Here is a 6,000-nt window from a genome sequence, read left to right on the forward strand (position 1 = left end):
CTGCTCTGTCCAGCAACCTATAAGGCTGTTCTACTACCCATGGGGAAGCTGCAAAGTGCCCAAAACTATCTCAAACTTTTCCACACTTTGTACCCTGTTCCGCTGTGCAGTACGAAGTGGAGCACAAGGACCTGCCCTTCCCTGATGGATACAGAAGCGCCTGTGTTTGGCAGCTCTGTATTCATGTTGGAGTTTGCAGTTAGAGACCCCTCTCCCACATCCTTTCTAGCAAGTCTGGGAGTGCTGGCTTTAGGTGCAAAGGACAGATATGTCCTTATTGTCATATAGGGCTACAGTCTAATTTGTGCTGCAGGCAAGACATAAATATTTCAACCAGAACCCCTTTTATATGAAACATCAGTGAAATTGCCCTCTATTACTAAGCTTGAATAGTTCTACAAAATAACTCATGTGCCACACCCCTTTAATTAAACCTGCGCCAATCAGCAGAACTTTCTCAATTCAAGAAGTTTTGAGTGAACTACAGCTGGTCAGTGATAAAGTGTACGTGCAACATACGTCTAAACAGAAAAAAGTCCATACACTTTAATATAATAAACATGATAAGAAATTCATTTTGCTTCAACTTAATCAGATGTTTATTTGAGGTTGAGATTCTTCTCTGCTCATTTGCTGTTTCCATTAAACCCATACAGCTGTCAAGATATGAGCTATTGAAACCCGGATAGGGCAACACGTACCTTACTAAGCAAAACATCAGCCCAAATTCTTTCCTTAACGGCAGGGATTGAACCTGGGAACTTTTCAGCTTGGAGCTACGTTATTACTTGACTATTTACACAGCTGACCATCTTGTGTGGTTCCAGGGGCCCCTTCCACCAACTGAAGCCACTGTGGTGTCTGAAAAGCACATATGTACCGAGGAATCTGAAGGTTCGCAGAGCTTCCCATGGAAATAACTTTGGATTCTAAACAGAATGTACAGGCAATGCTGGTGACACACGCTTCATGCAATATACCTGCACAGCAATTATTCATCCATTAAACCTAACCCATTACTTATACTTAATTGACACTGCAGAATGAATGGAATTTCCTAATGCTCATATACTGGAACAACTTGATGTCTTTAAAAACGTTGGTGTTTTTTCTTGGATTTTTAGGATTGTACTTGATTGTACGTAAAGCTAGAGCTACGTTACAAAGCTACAGATTTATTATACAGGAAAAGCAGAACAATTTGCACTGCAGCATGAGGGTTGTCTTCATTTTTCTTTGCTTAATTTGATGAGAATGTATGTTCTCTACCCCAGCTACCTTGGGTGGTGGTTTTCAAACTACCTTAAAGTTTTCTCTGTGGCAGCACCAATCATCAGGGTTTCTTGCAGAAATTGTGGGTCCACATAGAACACCATGGCCACATCCTTAATCTGTCCAGCCCTGGCCTGGTCCACCCAAACCTTTCCCATCTTCTTGCAGCAATTCCACTTGAATTTGGATCCTGCCAGGACTCCTATCTGTGCCCCAGATAAAAGAACCCCAGCGAAAGATGCAGCATGTATCCAAGAAAAAAGGTTTGTACCTAAGGATATAGGTATATTTAGGGGCAGATTTACTAAAGGGCGAAGTGACTAACGCTGAACGCTGGCGACGATTACTGAACTTTACCTCTTTCACCAGACTTTCACCAGCTCAGACCAGGGGAAGTCAGTGGCGTAACTAGATGTTACCGGGCCCCACAGCAAATTAATTTTAGGGCCCCAAACATATCCAGTGTTTGTCCTGTTTAACCAATATATGTTCAAATTGCTCATCAATGAGAGCCTCATGGGGCCCCCTGTACCTCCTGGGCCCCCTGCAGCCACAGGGTCTGCTTCCTCTGTAGTTACGCCCCTGGGGGAAGTACATTGGAGTGTATAATTTTACTCAATCCTCTGTTACTTACATCATATTTTTTTAGTGGAAAAGTTTCTAAGTCCAAAAACCGCTGGTGTTTTTTCCTTTTTTCAGAGTGATAGCCTTAAAAATGTTTTTGGGTAACGAGTTCCCCCATACATTTCCTAATGGGCTCATGTGTAGGGCATTATAAACAACTCTATTTTTTTATCAAGGTTCCCTGGACTTGTGTAGTGTAATGTATTTGCTGCAACATATACGTCAATTCAACTTTACAATTTCCCGCTGTATGCAAATTAGCCTGAGCGAAGACCTCTATCGAAGTTGCGCTAGGCATAATTGAACGCTAGGGTATCTTCACTTTAATTGCCGAAGTAACGCTAGCGAAAATTCACCAGCGTTCAGCGCCCTGGATTCAACTTGTTGTCTGAGCGTATTTTCGGCAAAGTGTAGCAATCCTGCTGAATCTTGGACAAACCCCAAAGTGAATCCTGGATTTGGTACATCCCTACAAGCAAGGTACAAGTATAGAATCTGTTATCCTTAAACCGGTTATCCAGAAAACTATGAATTACTGACCATCTCCCATAGACTTCATTATAATCAAATAATTCAATATTTTAAAAATGATTTCTTTTTTCTCTGTAATACTAAAACAGTACCTTGTACTTGATCTAAACCAAGATATAATCAATCTTTATTGTTTCAATGATTTTTTTTGTAGATTTATGGTATGGAGATCCAAATTACGAAATTAAGACCCTTTATTTGGAAAACCCCAGGTCCTGGGCATTTTGGATAACAAGTCCCATACCTATACAAAATTGTGCCCCTAAGACGCATCCCATGGACCACGCTACACCTTGCACTGAATCTGGCGCAAGATGCAGAGAGAAGGAAACTACAGTTTTCCTGTGACCGGAGAGCGGCCGGTGGAGAAAACACCAGCACCATTACCCTAATAGTTGCCAATTTAGCAAACCCAGGCAGTGAAGGGGCTCTATAGCACCAGTCCATAAGGAGAAAAGGGTATTCCCAAATAATTATCATGTGCTGATCCTTTATAACTTGTCATACTATTCCTTGTCAATTCTAGCAGTATGGCAGCTGGGGTTAGAGCTAGAGGTACATGCTAAACATGCAGGGGAATCTATGTCAATATGCCTTACTCAGCACATATAGAAATCTAAAGCACAGTTCTCCTTCCTTTCCCAACGCAGGATGGATCTTTGGCATTTCCCAGTTCCACAACAATCCAGTAAAGCATCCTCATTTCCCTTGCTGCGACGGATCAGCATCACTAACTTCAGCCGTGCAAGACTTAGTAGTAGGAATAAATAGAGTGCAGCTAAGCACTTAAGGATATCCTTTAAAAACCCCAGTGGGGGAGATCCCAGCAGCCTTCATTCCAAATAGCCTTCCATTGGCTGCTGGATTTTAGGTGCACACACTGATGCAGTGTAGTCCCAGCAGGTCCCTGAGAGATTATCTGTGCGCGATAAAAACTGCAGCAATTTGCTGCAACACTCAGATGTGCCATCTCCAAGCACTCTAAGAGCCCAGAGCTATAATTACAGAGATAATGTTTTAGAAAGCTCCGTGCCTTCAATTCACAAACACTGTCCATGGTGGGGGGGCGGCGATGCTTCTTTTTTTTTTTTTTTGGAGGGGGGGGTTATTTTACATTATAGTGCAGTAAACTACCCACCCTGAGAAAGGAGCCTGTGTCTGTTACTTAGCAGCATTTTAGTTCTCCAGTGGGCACACAGCAAGTACCCTCTAACAGAGCTCTGCTGCCATGCCAATTTGCAGGCATTGTATTAGAATTGTTTGGGAAGGAACATAAAATGCATTTTATTTAAAAAAAATATCTGCAGAGCTTCGAGAGCTATACAGAGAATGCCAAGAACAGATGTGAATCATAGAATAGTTCTTAAAATAAAAATAAGCATTGTTTTGGAAAAGCGGTGGGAGGAGATCCCCTGGATCCACAAGAACCCACATGCTCTTCTTTGATTTCACACTATCCAGACTATAAAGTACAGGCAAGGGGATCTCCAGATGTTATTGAACTTTAACTACCAGCAGCTGAGAGGTGTAGTTCATCAACATCTGTAAGGAAGTGGGATATTATAGAATGGTCATGTTTATTCCCTTCCAGCATCCCAATGCAACTTGCCTTGAATTTTATATACAAGTATGGGATCTGTTATCCAGAATGCTTGAGATCTGGGGCTTTCTGGATAACGGATCTTTCCATAATTTGGATTGTCGTGCCTTAAGTCTACTAGAAAATCATGTAAACATTAAATAAACCCAATAGGCTGGTTTTGCTTCCAATAAGGATTAATTATATCTTAGTTGGGATCAAGTGCAAGCTACTGTTTTATTATTACAGAGAAAAAGGAAATTATTTTAAAAAATTTTGATTATTTGGATAAAATTGAGTCTATGGGAGACGAGCATCCCATAATTCAGAGCTTTCTGGATAAAGGGTTTCCAGATAACGGATCCCATACCTGTACCTTCGTACTGTATGGGCAGAGGCAGGACTAAAATACAATCTCAAAGAAAAAAATAAATAGAAACTGATTTTTTAGAATCATAACCCCCTGCTCCCCAAAGAGCATGCAATTCAGATCAGCAGGTTGATCAGCAAGGCTGCCTCTCGATCCTGCAAGTCGATATGCAGATACTGTATCAGTTATATAATACCAGGCAGATTATAGTTTCCCTTCCGAAAGAAAGGAAATGATTGGTTAGAAGGAAAGCTACTTCCCACCAGCCGTGGCATCCACATAGAGACAAGGTCAATGTCGTCTCCTGCCTTAAGAGAAGTTTGTGCCCATTGAGCCCAGGCACAATCAGAGACGGGTGGGTCACCCTAATCATGTCGGCCAATGGTATCCCCGCGTGTGGGTGCTGAGTGGGTGCTCTCGTGTAACATCTGTGCCAGGCAGAAGGGAAAGCAGCCTGTCGGTTAACATTCAGTCTGCATCATAATGAAGAAGTAAAGATCACAGATGTGCCCCCCCCCAAAAAAACATAAAGGAGAAAAATCTGGGAAATCAAACCCACATTTCCCTTTTGAGTTGCTCCAAGTGTATGTGTAACAGGACCCATCTGAATCCTTCCAGCCCAGACAGTTCCTCCAGCAACACGCCGATGAACACCAGCTCAGATGCGTAAAATAAAGGCAAATCCCGGTGCCATGGTGCCAGCAGAGGTGGCACAGCTTCTCCCCCAGCCAAGATCTGTCTGACGGAGAGAAGGCACCAGCCAAATCCAGAGAGAAACTTAGATTGACTTAATCATAGGCAGCTGCTGCCCTTCTCTCTCTCTCTGCCTTTCTATAAACCCCAGCTCTGCCTATTCTGCTTTGCTGTTTAATATGCCACCGGCTGCCAATGAGTGGGTGCTTGAGCTGATCGTCCCCCCAGACACAGATAAATAAGGGGGGAAAGGCTAAGGACTTACCTTGTGAGTCCCCCATGCTTTCATCTGTCTTACTTGCTGAGCAGCAGCTTCAGAATTGTAATCCAGCACTGCATGAAGCTACAGCTGAGCATGCCTAGTAGAGGCAGCCACTAGCAACACAACTGGGGAAGGAGAAGGTTTCCCCTCGCCTGTCTAATGATTTTGCAGCCAGCAGCAAAGTTTTAAAGGTGCAAACACCGGACTGGGCTGGGGTGGGTTTTCCTTATTGTGACATGAAGGATTGGATGGGCAGTGGCAGGCAGGAGAATGAGATGCGGCTGCTGCTGCTTCTGCTGCTGCTGCTGCTTCTGCTTCACAACGGTGATGATTTGATATTTAAAAAAAAAAAAAGATTTTTCCATTACTGAATCAAAGCCGGGGAATGGGATTTGGGCTGTAACATAGAAAGAGAAATAGGATCCCCTCCCAAAAATGTGCCATTTAAAAGCAAATATAAACCAATAACATCAGAAAATAAAGATATAACAATATATTATGGATGTCAGTGGAGGAGGTCCCAATTCCAAGGGGCTAAATTATGAATACAAAGTGTAAAATTTGGATGCAGATCCTCATGATTGTTTATACCCACCATACAGTGTTTTTTCCCTTGCGAGATGCACAGTGTGCCTTAGGGTAGGACTTCACGGGCGTTTTCGGCGCAAC

The 6,000-nt window shown here is 42.8% G+C and overlaps 1 protein-coding gene across 1 annotated transcript in view; it reads right to left on the minus strand.

The window, feature by feature from the left end:
• Positions 1 to 5,616, minus strand: part of LOC108718771 (junctional protein associated with coronary artery disease) — a 58,308-nt gene extending 52,692 nt beyond the window's left edge. Inside the window, exon 1 of the mRNA XM_018267198.2 lies at positions 5,335 to 5,616. The gene's annotated coding sequence lies outside the window, so the exon portion shown is untranslated. The remainder of the gene's footprint in view (positions 1 to 5,334) is intronic.
• Between the last annotated feature and the right edge of the window lie 384 nt (positions 5,617 to 6,000).

Source organism: Xenopus laevis, chromosome 6L, assembly GCF_017654675.1.
Source record: "Xenopus laevis strain J_2021 chromosome 6L, Xenopus_laevis_v10.1, whole genome shotgun sequence".
Taxonomy (NCBI): domain Eukaryota; kingdom Metazoa; phylum Chordata; class Amphibia; order Anura; family Pipidae; genus Xenopus; species Xenopus laevis.